The sequence below is a fragment of the Megachile rotundata genome, chromosome 6, assembly GCF_050947335.1.
Source record: "Megachile rotundata isolate GNS110a chromosome 6, iyMegRotu1, whole genome shotgun sequence".
Taxonomy (NCBI): Eukaryota; Metazoa; Arthropoda; class Insecta; order Hymenoptera; family Megachilidae; genus Megachile; species Megachile rotundata.
This window is the reverse complement of record NC_134988.1, coordinates 9609508-9625373: the sequence shown is the minus strand read 5'-3', so window position 1 is coordinate 9625373 and position 15866 is coordinate 9609508. Positions and strand designations below refer to the sequence as shown.

Sequence of the window (15866 nt, the reverse complement as noted above, 5' to 3'; positions counted from 1 at the left end):
CGAACTTTGTACTTTGTACCTTTAAGGGGGGCAATACCTTTAGGCAGTTGAAAATAAGCTGATATTTGTGAATTTTTTTGTATACACCTTTGTTTTGCATTTTCGACATTTCAGGTATAATTTATTATAACTATTGCCAATTACAGAATATTTTCTGTTTAGAAAAATATTTAAAAGCGACGGAATTATGACAATCCTTTCTGGAAGTGTTTTGACGCGTCTCGTGAATCGGCGTGGGTTCTAGCTTTAGATATATTGGTCTGATACAAGTTTGCAGGCAATTTTTCGAAAACTAACATTCACAGTTAGTAGATAAACCTCAGAAATGTGCAAAATATGTAAAACTGAAGAAATGGAGCGCTTTTAAAGAAAAACTTTGAATTTTATTGCAATATTTTGCAATAAAAAAGGACACACATGTCTACATATCATAGTAAATGACAAATTCAAGTTAACATATTCTTCGAGTTAAAATCTGAACCTTATTTTAAAAAATATTATATGTATATATTTGATTACTATATTTTTGTATTTAATAAACAACATATGAAAACTCACACATGTCCACATATCACCATCACATACAAATCATCATATAAATCATACAAAATCACGATAATTATACATGAAACAGGCATATATGAATGCTTTGATATACGTATTTTGTAGTATAATGTATCGGTGTCGAATTTATGAAAACGATGGTAGAAGACGAGAAACGGAAGCATCGATTTCAAGAGGGCGGGGGTTGCACGAATAATAGCTTTAGCGCGCGGATGGAAGCCAATGAAACGGAAGTCAACAAATGGAAACAACGTGGGCGTGAAAGTTGGAAAGGTCGACGATGTTCGATCATCCATCAATTTGATCGTGGAAACTAATGCACCTTTATCGGCAATTCCGATTGCGTCGTTTTCCGAAACCTAGCCTCGCCATTTTCTCGTGGTTTCTAAGTTCAGTATAAATCAACCCTCAAACGGTTGCTGCTTCTTTTGGAAGCTTTTTAACTCTTTGTCGTGCAACATTGTGCCACGTTCGTGATGTACAGTTCATCCTTAACACTAGAACTACCGACATTAAATGCTCGTTTATCGAAGAATGAAAAATAAAATGAAAAGGGAAATAAATAAATACTGAAGCATCAAGTAACATGTAGAACTAATTTTTACCTCAAAAAAATATGACAGATATTTTCATAACATCACGACAATATAATTTTGTAATATAAAATAAGAAATCTGAGACCAGTCATTTTGACTGGTTGGTAGTTTTAGTGTTAATAAATGAGACTCGTATATTCATCGCAATTGAATTTTGTGTTCACTTACTATTGTAATCTACACATTTGAAGTTCGTTGAATACAATATACAATTCCTAAATCCCGAAATCCCTAAATTCCCAAATTTCTAAATTCCTAAATCACCAAACCACTAAATCATCAAATCATCAAATCATCAAATCCCTAAATCACCAAATCCCTGAATCACCAAATCCTTGAATCACCAAATTTCTGAATCACCAAATCCCTGAATCACCAAATCCTTGAATCACTAAATCCCTGAATCACCAAATCCCTGAATCACCAAATCCCTGAATCACCAAATCCCTGAATCACCAAATCCCAAAATCCCCAAAATGCCCAAAATGCCCAAATCCCTAAATCCACAAATCTCCAAATCCCCAAATCACCAAATCCCTAAATCATCAAGTACTTAAATCACCAAATCTCGAAATCCCCAAATCTCTAAATCCCCAAATCCCTAAATACCCAAATCCCTAAATCACCAAATCCTTAAATCCCCAAATCCCCAAATCCCCAAATCCCCAAATCCTCAAATCCCTAAATCCCCAAATTCCTAAATTCCCAAATCCCTAAAACCCCAAATCCCTATATCACCAAATCTCTAAATCCCCAAATCCCTAAATACCCAAATCCCTAAATCACCAAATCCTTAAATCCCCAAATCCCCAAATCCCCAAATCCTCAAATCCCTAAATCCCCAAATTCCTAAATCCCCAAATTCCTAAATCCCCAAATCCCCAAATCCCTAAATCACCAAATCCCTAAATTCCCAAATCCCTATATCACCAAATCCCTAAATCACCAAATCCCTAAATCACCAAATCCCTAAATTCCCAAATCCCTATATCACCAAATCCCTAAATCGCCAAATCCCTAAATCATCAAATCCCTGAATCACCAAATCCCGAAATCCCGAAATCCCCAAATCACGTATTCTCTAAATTTGATCAGACCATCATTAACTGTAGTCATCAAGAACATCTCGACTAGAGTGCAACAACCTACTAAATCGTCACCTTGAATCTACCAGAGTCGCATTTCGTATTTTCCTGCATCTCCACGTTTTTTTACCTGTAGAATGAAAACGAAGACGCTCTTTGTACTTTTATTTCCTATCTTGAATATCGTGCCATAGAAAAGCAGAGTCGCTGGTATATATACATACGCGTCGCGAACAAAGTACCCTCGGTGTGTGTCTCGTAAAATGCAAATTTCATGCGACCTTGAAGAAAAAAAAGTCGCGCCAGTTCAATTTCGCAAATACTGCGAGGAGTCGCTTCGCCAAGGTAACAGAACCTTCGGAGCGACACGGACAAATACCATTCAATTACGTTCATGAAAAGGAGCGTTTTATTTTCCTATTAAATCGGGATCGCACGCGTTAAATTTCGATTTATCTGATTACCGCATTTTTTGATGCCACGGGATTAACAGTCTCGTGTATCGTATTCGGTTACATTCGTGGACCGTTCGTTCTCTAACCCGGTTTCTAACGTAATAAACGCGCGTCCGTAAACGGGAATTTGTAATCGGATGCGTCGTCTTTTAGAAAATTTTAATTCCGAGTAATTTCGTTGCAAGACTTTCTGAATTCTAGAATTAAACAAATTTTATATTTTATGTATTTAGAGAATTATGTTTTTGAAAAGAAAATATTAAAAAACAAAAATAAAAATATTAAAATTTTTAATAATTAAAATTAAAATTAAAATTAAAATTGAGAAATTAAAACCAAAATTAAAATTAAAAAATTAAAACCAAAATTAAAATTAAAATTAAAATTTTTAATACTAAAAAGTTGTGATGTGTATATGCTTATTCTTAGACAGTTATTAACTATAATAAAATTAAATAGAAAATATTTAAAGGGTTTGTAATATGCAATTAATGAGGCATTCATCGGGAATAGTCATTATCGTAGTTCAATTACTGCGAGCATAAATAATTTATTAACGATCTTGAGTGTGATCTTGAACATTAAACATATGCGCAGTCGATAACGGGAAGTAATAAACATGTGCAGTCGATAATCGAAGGCAATAAATATGTGCAGTCAAGTTTATGCAATAAATACATTAAAATAAATATGCAATAATTATACGCGCATAATAAGAATGTACAGTTTATTAATGCGCATGCGTTATATCCAATGTCGTACGAAAAATATTTCTTCACTATCCATTGTAATTTCACCTGTAATTGCTTTCTACATTCTACTGTTAGTAATTGTTCTTTAAATACTACATCGTATAACTGTTTCTAAAAATCATATTCAACGACTTTTTAAATATTATACAGTGTGACATGTGACAGGGTGTGTGACAGTGTGAAGCGAGAGTATTAACCTATAACGATAATCACTATTCGCACTGTTCAATATACAAACTCGAAATTCACTTTTATTTGCATATTCATTTTACGGTATTAAATACAGATGAATACATTATTATATTACTTACACATTAATTATTAGACATTACACATTAATTGTTACTTCATAATGTAACGGAAACAGCAGGTACAAATAAATCACTTGTTTCCCAAACTACCTGTAATGCGTAGAGTCTGGACCGAGAGTTCAAAGTCCGCAGCTACGTCAATCACCAAATTCTCTGCGAAAAGAGACAAAAGAGAGAACGTCCATGCAAGGATCAGGATCGAAACAATGCCATTTCGTGAACAGGTACGTAAAAGCCCGCGTGTAAATAATTCGCCGGCCGGTTTCGTAGCGAGTGAGATATCACGGTGACATAACAATGCGCAGCTGGCACGCATTATCGCGAATCTCGTTCGCGCGGAATGCCGGGTTACGCGCATGCGCGCCAAATCTCCGGCCACTTTTCAGGTTATGTTAACTTTTTTCTCGATGTATTTAAATGCATCGCTTGCTCATCAAAGGTTTTTGTTAACCTCGCATAAATGAAACTATGAAAGATAAAATAGTTTATTACGTAATTTATCATTATGTAGCAGTGTTTTGATAAAACGTAAAAGGTAAAATGTAAAACATTAGTATGAATTCGATAGATAAAAATGAAGGTTAAGTTGACATTTTAACACTTGACCGGTGACATATACTTGCTGTTCGTGTTTATACTGGTACAATTATTAAAATGTGAAATTGTGTAAGTTGTCAGTATATTATTTATTGTGTTGGGCAGTTTCTGTTACTAAAATAGAACTACATATTAATGAAATTATTGATTCATCTAGATTTGATGAATTTTTTGAATTCAGTTACACGAGACAGGTGGGCAACAATGTATAGAACATACGAATGTTCAAAATAACCTCAAAATAGCGTCACTAACACAAAACTCATGTAGGTAACATTTCTCCTATCATTTTTCTGTTTGATATTAATATATATACACATTAATACAGATCAATATTTATACACATCAATAAACATTAATATTTGTACACATTAATATATATTAATTTTTATGCATATATACACACAGGTGTACGTCTCCGCAACTTCTACTCTTCTCCACAAAACAACTGTCATATTTCGGTAGTGCGACGAAGATAAATAAAAATAGAAAGTCGGTGAATGATATACGAAATAGAAGAAACTTTCCTTTTCCAATGACCGTAGTGAGGCAACGATGACCGTGTTAAAATTCTCCGAGCGTTTGTCGGCCAGGTATCAAAAGGATTTCGCGTGGAGAGGTGCGTCGAAGAAACTTGGCACCATGGGCTGTCGTAACGAGTTTGTACAATCTGCAAATTGCGAGGGGAAAGGAGGAAAGATCGCGCGAATAATCAATGACTCAGTTGGTCCACGTGGCGCTGCGTAAGAAAGTCAATGAGTTTGTTGACTCGTCGCGCCGGCAATCATTGCCAAGAAACACCGATCTTCCGTTGCTTTATGACTTTATGATTTTCACTGTATACAACCCGGATTTCCCTACTACTGTTTTGATATTTGTATTGAGGGGATATGTTTATTTAGATATTTTAGTTTTTGGACTCTAATTTTGGGGTTTATTTTAGGTTATGAAAGTGTAGGTATAGCTTCCATTTTAGAGGGTTTTAGAGATCAATATTATAGGCTGAAAATTTGTAGATTTTATATTTTGAAAATCTTATAGGGTCAAATTGAAAGTTTTCTAATTCTAAATCTTCTTAAGTAATACTGTATAAAAGTCATATTCAATGACTTTAAATATTATACAGTGTGACATGTGACAGTGTGAAGTGGAACAGGGTGAAGCGAGTATCCAGTCACCACATTCCTACGTTCTCAAATTATCTGGTGTCCAAAGTGACAAATTTTTGATTTACTATGTTCCCAAATCCTCAAATTACTAAATTTCTAAATTACCAATTCTCTTACTTTCAACTCTACAAATCTCCAAATTTCCATATTACCCAAATATTTAAATCATCAAATTCTCAAATCTTCAAATATCTAAATCTCCAAATCTCCACATCACTCAAATATTTAAATCATCAAATTCTCAAATCTTCAAGTATCTAAATCTTCAAATCTCCACATCGCCCAAATATATAAATTATCAAATTCTCAAATCTTCAAATACCTAAGTCCCCACATTCTGAAATCTTCAAATACCTAAATTCCCAAACTCTCAACTCTTCAAATACCTAAATCCCCAAATTCTCAAATCTTCAAATACCTAAGTGGGGACTTAAAGAATGTAAGCAAATTCTCAAACCTTAAAATACCAAACCCACTGCTCAAATTCTCAAATACTCAATTTCCCACATTCCCAAATTTTCAAATGTAAAATAATTCCAATTAAACAAGAAAAATTTCCAAACACCCAAATTAGCAAAAGTTCCAAATTATCTAACAAATCTAAGTAAATATTAAAAACACTGAAACGTCTACAATATTGTAACATAGTGAATATAAGTATGAAGTGTTCGTGTCAGCTGTTCGATAACGAATTTCCGTTTCGCCTTGGTAAGACAGAATAGGACCGCGTGGCACTGGTAGCGAACGTTGCCTTATGGGGATTGGCGCCACTCGGCGTAGCCATAGTCGTCGCATGGCATTAGCTGCACCCATGATACCAGCGATCGTCCACCGATCCTGGAATGGTTATTTGGGTTAAACACGTAACAAACGAATAGTCGAGCGACCAACATTTACATGTTGAGTCACGCGCCAAGTTACGCGTGTACCGAGCTACCTTATGCCCGATTTACTTGCTTCTACTTCTTCCACGGAGTAATCCGCTTGTAAAATGCATCCCTCGTTCTCCAACTACATTGTTCTACTCTATCAACAACGGCTCAAGTCGACGTTCGTCTTTTTGTCAGCTGAGAAACATGGAAACTTCTCTGCACTTCACTTTTCTTATACAAGAGGACAAATTACTATTCACATGGAATTACTGTTCACAAGTTTTTTTAGGTTTATGAAGTTATATGTTAGGGATGTTATTGATTGTTATATTTGATGAGTGATTTATTTTTAGATTGTTAAATTTAGGAATTTTTTTATGAATTGGGAAGTTGTCTAATTTTTAATGTGGTGTATGTTTAAATTATTAACATTTCAAGTTGATAAATTTCCATATGACTAATTTATTAAGCTAATAAATTTGCAAATTAGTAAATGCTCAAATTGATGAATTTCCAAATTACTGAATTTTCAAACTGGTAAATTTTCAAATTGATAAATTTCCAAATTACTAAATTTCAAGCTGATAAATTTCCAATTTAATAAATTTCCAAGTTACTAAATCTTCAAATTGGTAAATTTCCAATTTGCTAAATTTTCAAGTCGATGAACTCCCAAATTACTAATTTTCCAAATTACCAAATCTCCAAATTACTAAATTTCAAGCTGATAAACTGCCAATTTAATAAATTTCCAAGTTACTAAATCTTCCAATTGGTAAATTTCCAATTTGCTAAATTTTCAAGTTGATAAACTCCCAAATTGCTAATTTTCCAAATTACCAAATCTCCAAATTACTAAATTTCAAGCTGATAAACTGTCAATTTAATAAATTTCCAAATTACTAAATCTTCAAATTGGTAAATTTCCAATTTGCTAAATTTTCAAGTCGATAAACTTCCAAATTATTAATTTTCCAAATTACCAAATCTCCAAATTACTAAATTTCAAGCTGATAAACTGCCAATTTAATAAATTTCCAAGTTACTAAATCTTCCAATTGGTAAATTTCCAATTTGCTAAATTTTCAAGTTGATAAACTCCCAAATTGCTAATTTTCCAAATTACTAAATGTCCATCCTCCCAAAGGTTGATACCAGCCTTCCAAACTCCCAAATCCCCAATTTCCCAAAATTCAAAATTCTCACATCCCAAATTTCCAAAACCCTAAATTTCCACCATTTCAACACAAAATTTCCAGCTTCCCTCTGCAGTCTTAACTCCTGCAACTCCTTAACTGCAGTAACTAAAAGTACATTAATCCTTTGATACCCAAAGTTCCAAAAATACGCAGAAATCACTTTCATCCTCTAACAAGAATTATTCCATATATAGCCACCGGCGCTCCATTCAGAGAATGCCACATGGTTCCTCTTAATACACATAATCAGACAGATTCCACGAAGTGCATGCGTTCTTTATCGTTATCAATGTTCGATAAGAGGCGTAGCAGGAAAAAGGTCTCAGCGTTAATCTTCGCAGACGCAACGTTCTATTTACAAAACGATCTTAATTCGTCTCTTTATTTTCTCCCTCCAGATGGTCCTCGATTCCAGGTAGCGAGATAATAAGAAATCGTTATCGTGCCAGAACACACGCAGCCTCGTTTCGAGTTTCGACGACGGGGATAATTTTTATCGATACGCAGACTTACGCGGAATACCTTGTTTAAACTCTGGTATCGAGTTTAATTCACCCCTGCTTTCACCCTGCCACCCTCGACGCTAGGAGAAATTTTTGTATCTCAAATCGTTTTTATATTAACACTTAGAGTATTCAAATTTATTTTTACATGAGATATTATTGGTATGGTGTCCAATTTTAATTAAAGAGGCTTAATATGGATTAGTGCTATTTTTGTATGTGATAAGAATTTCACAAATTGCAAGAAGACAAAATTTTATTTTTTGTTATTTTTATATTAACACTTAGAGTATTTAAATTTATTTTTACATGAGATATTATTGGTATAGTGACCAATTTTAATTGAAGAGGCTTAATATGGATTAGTGCTATTTTTGTGTGTGATAAGAATTTTACAAATGGCAAGAAGACAAAATTTTATTTTTTGTTATTTTTATATTAACACTTAGAGTATTCAAATTTATTTTTACATGAGATATTATTGGTATGGTGACCAATTTTAATTAAAGAGGATTAATATGGATTAGTGCTATTTTTGTATATGATAAGAATTTTACAAATTGCAAGAAGACAAAACTTTATTTTTTGTTATTTATTTATCAGTAATGTTATGTAGATTTTTATTTATCACTAATGTGATGTACATCAATGTTTTATATTTGTATTATATTTCCAGAAATAAACTATGACTATGACTATAAACAAGATGGATGACTATAAGCAAGATGGATGACTATGACTATGGTGCATGACTATAATTATAACTTTCAAAGTTACACAACATGAAAGAAATAAATTAATACATAAAATGGATTAACAGATGAACAGATAAATTAGTAGATTAACAGACCAACACAAGAACGTACTGCAATATTGAATTTACTACTATGTTGCTACTACGAATTGATACAACTTAAGGTTCAGTTTGATATCAATGTAACTAAATTAGTTTCAATCAAATCAAGCTTAATTACTATCGATTTCAATCAAAGCAAGTTTAATTACCATATACACGTATTATACAAGATATTCCAGTAAAATGTATACGCACGTTGTCGCTGTATGCAATTTGATGAATAAAATGAATGGAAGACTCAAAATGGCCGCCATCAATGCCTTTTGATGTAATTTTTATGGTTGATGTTCTGAGTGTTTGTGTATTGCTGTGTATTCATCTATTTATCTATGTGTTTATTTGTATAAGTAGCTGTCTATTTATCTACATATTTATTTATTTATTTATTTATTTATCTGTTTATATACCTGTTTATCTCTTTATCTATTTATTTATATATTTATTTATTTATTTGTTTATTTATCTAGCAATTTATATACGTACCTGTCTATCTCTTTATCTATTCATCTACCTATTTATCTATCTATCTATTTATTTATCTTATTTATCTACCAATTTACCTAACAGCTTAGCCATCAACCCATATACATTCACATATACGTATAAATATTGCTACCATCTTGATTCCAGTGACCACACATTCATCAATTAACAGAAGACAAGTAAAGTTACAATTAAAAATTCAACAACACGTTTTCATTTCAATTTGTCTACACAAGGACAAGAATTATAATATTTTCATTCGACGACGTAATATCGTGCGCGTTACGATCGGGGTTTATTGCACCTTTTTATTGCCCGTTCTCGGCGATAACGCGCGATATCGGTTTATTCTCCTTCGCGGTTATTAATCTTTTCCAACGTCCACGTGTAATTGCTTCATCGGCGTAAAACGAGAAAGCCTGATGGACCATACGACAAAAATGTTATAGATCGTTTGACCGAGATACACGTGTCGAGGAACTGCCTCGATAATCTAAGCTCGTTCCAATTAATATTGTGCAACACGAACGCAATCTTTTGCAGTTTGTTTGTTTAGCTGGGTTATCGGCAGAAACGCGATCGTTGGATCCGATTCGAAGCCAAAACAAAAATTTCACCTTCTTATCGCTGAGCATGCATTCCTCGTAATCGGTCGTTAATCAGGTTTAGATTTTAGATTAGTATCGTTCAATTGCGTGAACATAGTTTAACATGTTCAAACACATGTTCATTTCAATAGTACAATGTGAGAAAATAGAACGAAATATTTAATTAAATATTGTATAATATAATGTAACTGAGACTTCAGATATGTACAGATGTACAATGTACAGATGTCAACCCATGAGTTAGCGCGGGGTACAAAGTAAAAGAAGCTCTATGAACATTTGCAGTGACATACAAATAAGAATAATAATGACAACTGCTGAACGCAAGTAGCATCTCACTTGAGAGACGTTTCAAGACTGTCATTGTTTTTCGCCTAATTGGTGTGCGTGACCGCGAGAGCCAATCTACCGCCGAAAATACGTGCGAGTGGCGTCCATTTTTCTATTCTGACCAATTGTGCCGTAGCTACTTGGGTTGTACCGATTTGGAGATGTGGGAATTTGGGAATATAGCGATTTGGGGCTGTAGCGATTTGGGTAGGTGAGAATTTTGGAATATGGGAATTTGGGAATGGAGGGATTTGGGGAGGTGGGGATTTGGAAGGGTAGGTATTCGTGAATGTTGGAATTTGGGGATATGGCGATTTGGGGATGTGGGGATTTGGGTGTGTGAGAATTTTGGGATATGGGAATTTAGGGATGTAGGGATTTGAGGGATGCATGGATTTGGCAAGGTTGGGATTTGGAGATGTAGGAATTTCGCAAGATTGGGATTTGCGGATGTGGGGATTTGGGGATGTGGGGATTTGGGGATGTGGGGATTTGGGGATATGGGAATTTGGAGATGTAGGGATTTGGCAAGGTTGAGATTTGGAGACGTGGGGATTTGGGAACGTGGGAATTTGGGGACGTGGGGATTTGGGGATGTGGGGATTTGGGGATATGGGAATTTGGAGATGTAGGGATTTGGCAAGGTTGAGATTTGGAGACGTGGGGATTTGGGAACGTGGGAATTTGGGGACGTGGGAATTTGGGGGCGTGGGTATTGGGGAACGTGAGGATTTGGGGGCGTGGGGATTTGGGGACGTTGGGTTTTGGGGATGTAGGGATTTGGGAAGGTAGGGATTTGGGGATGTAGGGATTTGGGGAATGTGGGAATGGGAAAATGTGGGAATTGGGAAATTTGGGAACTGGAGATTGTGGAAATTGGAGAATGTGGGATTTGGGGAATGTGGGAATTGGAAAGTGTAGAATTTGGGGAATATGGGAATTGGGGAATGTGGGAATTAGGGAATATAAGAATTGGTGTGAGTGGAAATTGGGGAATGTGGAAATTGGGGACTGTGGGAATTGGAGAATGTGGGAATTGGAGAATGTAGGAATTGGGGAATGTGGAAATTGCGGAATATGGAAATTGGGGAATATGGGTATTGGAGAATGAAGAAATTAAAAAAGGTAGAAATTTGGGAATGTAGAGATTTGGGAACATAAGACTTTGTGAATGCAATTAAAATTCCCTAAATTTCCCATCTTCTAACTACCAAAAATACCTTCCCAATTACCAAAATTCCTTAAATTCTCATATTCATAAATTCCCCCTCACCTTAACTTAACAATTTCCCCGACGAAAATATACCACACCCCATTTTCGTGCAGCAACCCAAAAAATGATTGCCCTAAGCGTGGGCTCAAAACGCTAATCCCGAGGCCGGAGGTTCGCTAATTTTCCCGGCCATTTGTTATCCGCTAAATGAAGCCGTGGAACGCGAGGCTAGAAAAATGAAAGTGGGATTAGGCGGAGAAATATCGCGGAAATTAATCAGCTCGAAGAAACAGGAAGAAAAGCGGTTGGTTGGCCTCGGTTAATGTCGTGATTCTAACGTGTAACGTTCGCGTTTCGTCGCTCTGGCTTTTATCCCCCTTTTTGGTCGCTATGATCGTGTTCGTGACAACGATACCTTGCCTCGGATTGATTAATTCGCGACCAACGACACGTTTCGGTGGATGAAATATATCGGCCACGCACCATGGCTTTATTTTCAAATATTTATTTACGGAGAAATTATGTGGAAATTCATTATTTTGGTTTTTGTACCTTGATATGAGGATTTGGGGATATGGGGATTTGGGGATATGGGGATTTGGGGATATGGGGATATGGGGATATGGGGATTTGGGGATTTGGAGATATGGGGATTTGGGGATATGGAGATTTGGGAATATGGGGATTTGGGGATTTGGGGATATGGGGATTTGGCAAGGTTGAGATTTGGGAACGTGGAAATTTGGGGACGTGAGGATTTGGGAACGTGGAAATTTGGGGACGTGGGGATTTGGGGACGTAGGAATTTGGGGACGTAGGGATTTGGGGACGTAGGAATTTGGGGACGTAGGGATTTGGGGACGTAGGAATTTGGGGACGTAAGGATTCGGGGACGTAGGAATTTGGGGACGTAGTGATTTCGGGACGTAGGGATTTGGGGACGTGGCGATTTGGGGACGTAGGGATTTGGGGACGTAGGAATTTGGGGACGTAGGGATTTGGGGACGTAAGGATTCGGGAACGTAGGAATTTGGGGACGTAGTGATTTCGGGACGTAGGGATTTGGGGACGTGGCGATTTGGGGACGTAGGGATTTGGGGACGTGGCGAGTTGGGGACGTAGGGATTTGGAGACGTGAGGACTTGGGGACGTGGGGATTTGGGGACGTAGGGATTAGGGAACGTGGTGATTTGGGGACGTAGGGATATGGGGACGTGGGAATTAGAGGATGTGGAGATTTGGGGACGTGGGGATTTGGGAACGTGAGAATTTAGGTTTCCCAAATTACTGATTTTCCAAACTCCAACAGCAAACATAACAATTCTCTCAAATCCAATAACACATTCCTCAAAAATAAAAAAATTCTCCAAATTCCCCATAAAAATTCACCAAATTCCCCATTAGATAAGAAGTTACCTAAAATTCGTAAAGGACAAAGGCTAAAAAGTTAGTTTCGGGTTAATAGGACGGGATCACGTAAACAATCAGCGGCACTTATTATGCGGAAGAAGGCGACGGGGGAAGAAGGCGGCGGTAACAGGAAGGGAAATAAAGGGAGCGAAACTAGGATGTACGACACGCGAAAGCGTTAACTTTTGACACGAATAAACGCCTACGTTCGTCGCCGGTTGACCAAGGCTGTTTACGCGGCTCGACATACGTCTTTTCGCTGGTTACACCGCACTCGAGTTCTCTCGGTGTTTACGACATTCGTCTGGCACGCGCGTGCCTTCGCATACTCGAGTGCATTGCAAACGGAAATCGGGGACCCACGCGATCGACCTTTCCTCGTTCGTCCAACATTCGAACTGCCTTTTCTCGGAATCTTTCCTCTTACAGGTGTTTTCTATCTCAAGTATTTTCATTTTAATTGCAGAAATTTTTTAATTGGGGTATGTTTAAGATACTGAATTTTTAAGTTGATAAATTTTCAAGGTGGTAAATTTTCAGTTGACTAATTTACTAAGCTGGGAAATTTGCAATTTACTGAATTTCCAAATTAGTAAATTTTCAGATTGATAAATTGAATAATTAGGAAATTTTAAAAATGGTAAATTTTCAATTTGATAAATTTTGAAATTGGTAAATTTTCAACTTGATAAATTCTCAAATAACTAAATTTTCAAGCAAAAAAGTAAGAGTTAAAGTAACTTTTATAAGAGTATTCTCTTTGTAAGAGATCGAGAAAATCGTTGCATTATTTAGGTCGATCGATCAGGAGTCCCAGTTATGATTCCACGTTGTAAACCAGGGAAGAGTTGAATGATATCTATTGAAGCGAGGAGGCTCGGTAACGGCCGTGAGAGGAAGCGAGAGCAGCCAGGGAGAATAAACGCAAATAACAGTAGGCTGGCCGACATTAAATTTGCATTTATATTGTATTCCATAATTTATGACACCGACTTATCTCATGCGGTGGATATGTACGTGCTCGTAATTGTTTTCTCTACGAATACACACCGGAACCCACCCTTGTGGCTCGTACGATCGCTCAAACTAAAGAAAGACGAGCCAACTTACCACGTAGGAGTATTAAAAGTGGCGATGGGGGGTTTCGTTTTGGAAATTAATTATAATTGTGGATGGTAGGGTGATTTGGGGATGGGTAGGAATGTGGAGAGTACTTGGGGATGGGTAGGGATGGTTAGGAATACTAAGGGATACTGAGGGATAACTAGGGGCACCTTTGGACACCTAGGGACACCTATGGAGAGCGGTGGACATTTTGGGGGATCAAGAAATCTGAGGAAATTAGGAACATTTAGTAGCATCTAGGAGGATGACGATAAATAAGGGTGTTTTTGGTACAAGCTTGTACAAGGGATATCTAGAAATAGTTATGGATACCTATGGATACCTATGGATACCTATGGACACCTATGGATACCTGTAGATATCTATGGATATCTATAGACACCCATGGATACCTATGGATGCCTACTGATACCTATGAATATTTTGGTACATCAAGGGATCTGAAGAAATGTAGGAACATTTGGTAGCACTTAGGAGGGTGACTATAAATAAAGGTGTTTTTGGTACAAGCAAACACAAGGGATATCTAGAAATAGTTATGGATACCTATGGACTCCTATGAACACCTATGGACACCTATGGACACCTGTGGATACCTATGGATATCTATAGACACCCATGGATACCTATGGGTACCTACTGATACCTATGGATATTTTGGTACATCAAGAGATCTGAAGAAATATAGGAACATTTGGTAGCACCTAGAAGGATGGCGATAAATAAGGATATTTTTGGTACGAGCTTGTACAAGGGATATCTAGAAATAGTTATGGATACCTATGAATACCTATGGATACCTATGGACACCTATGGATACCTGTAGATATCTATGGATATCTATAGACACCTATGGATACCTACTGATATCTATTGATACCTATGGATATTTTAGTAGATCAAGAGATCTAAAGAAATGAATGAACATTTGACAACATCTAAGAGGATGACAACATTTAGGTATAACATTTGGGTATAAGCAAGTGTAAGTATCTAGAAATACTTAAGGATACCTATGAGCAATTGGATGCATCAAGAAATCTGAAGAAACGTAAGAACATGTGACAGTATCTAGAAGAATGACAATATTTAAGAGCTTGTCTTGGGTAAAATCACATCTAGAAATGTCTAAGAATGTTTAGGACTACCTATGAACAATTTGATGCATTAAGAAATCTGAAGAAACGTAAGAACATATGACAGTATCTAGAAGAATGACAATATTTAAGAGCTTGTCTTGAGTACAAGCATATCTAGAAATATCTAAGAATGTTTAGAACTACCTATGAACAATTTGGTAGATCAACAGTTCTGAAAAAATGTGAACATCTGGCAACATACGAAAAGATAACAATATCTAGCACAGGATGCTTAGCTAGAAGCATGTCTAAGAATATTTAAACATATCTAGAGGTACCAGATGTCTATATACCTGTGCAGTATCATTTTTAACTTGTCCTTACATATACCTGACATGACATATCGTACATAAGAGATATCCTACATAAAATATATATAAAATACAGTGACCAGGTCATAGTGATCGCTATAAATATAACTAGTGGGACTACAGAGTAGGCATCTCATATGAACTTGTGTATGTACTTAAAATCTCTCGTATCTATTGTACACATATGTATACTTGTATGGTACTTAGACATATATTAGGGGTACCGAAAAGTAATAAAAATTTTGTTTGCTGGCGAAAAATATTTATTTATTAAAGAAATCTTAAATC

The 15866-nt window shown here is 36.1% G+C and overlaps 1 protein-coding gene and 2 long non-coding RNA genes across 4 annotated transcripts in view; 2 read left to right on the top strand and 1 right to left on the bottom strand.

The window, feature by feature from the left end:
* Window positions 1-15866, bottom strand: part of crp (transcription factor cropped) — a 178499-nt gene that overhangs the window by 69076 nt on the left and 93557 nt on the right. The gene's annotated exons all lie outside the window — the stretch shown is intronic.
* On the top strand, window positions 3578-5019 carry LOC105662455 (uncharacterized). Its single transcript, XR_013038432.1, has 4 exons — window positions 3578-3725; window positions 3820-3987; window positions 4542-4626; window positions 4769-5019. It is a non-coding gene; the product is annotated as an uncharacterized LOC105662455 (long non-coding RNA).
* LOC143264623 (uncharacterized) lies at window positions 6981-8198 on the top strand. The gene is made up of 2 exons (XR_013038436.1): window positions 6981-7919; window positions 7999-8198. It is a non-coding gene; the product is annotated as an uncharacterized LOC143264623 (long non-coding RNA).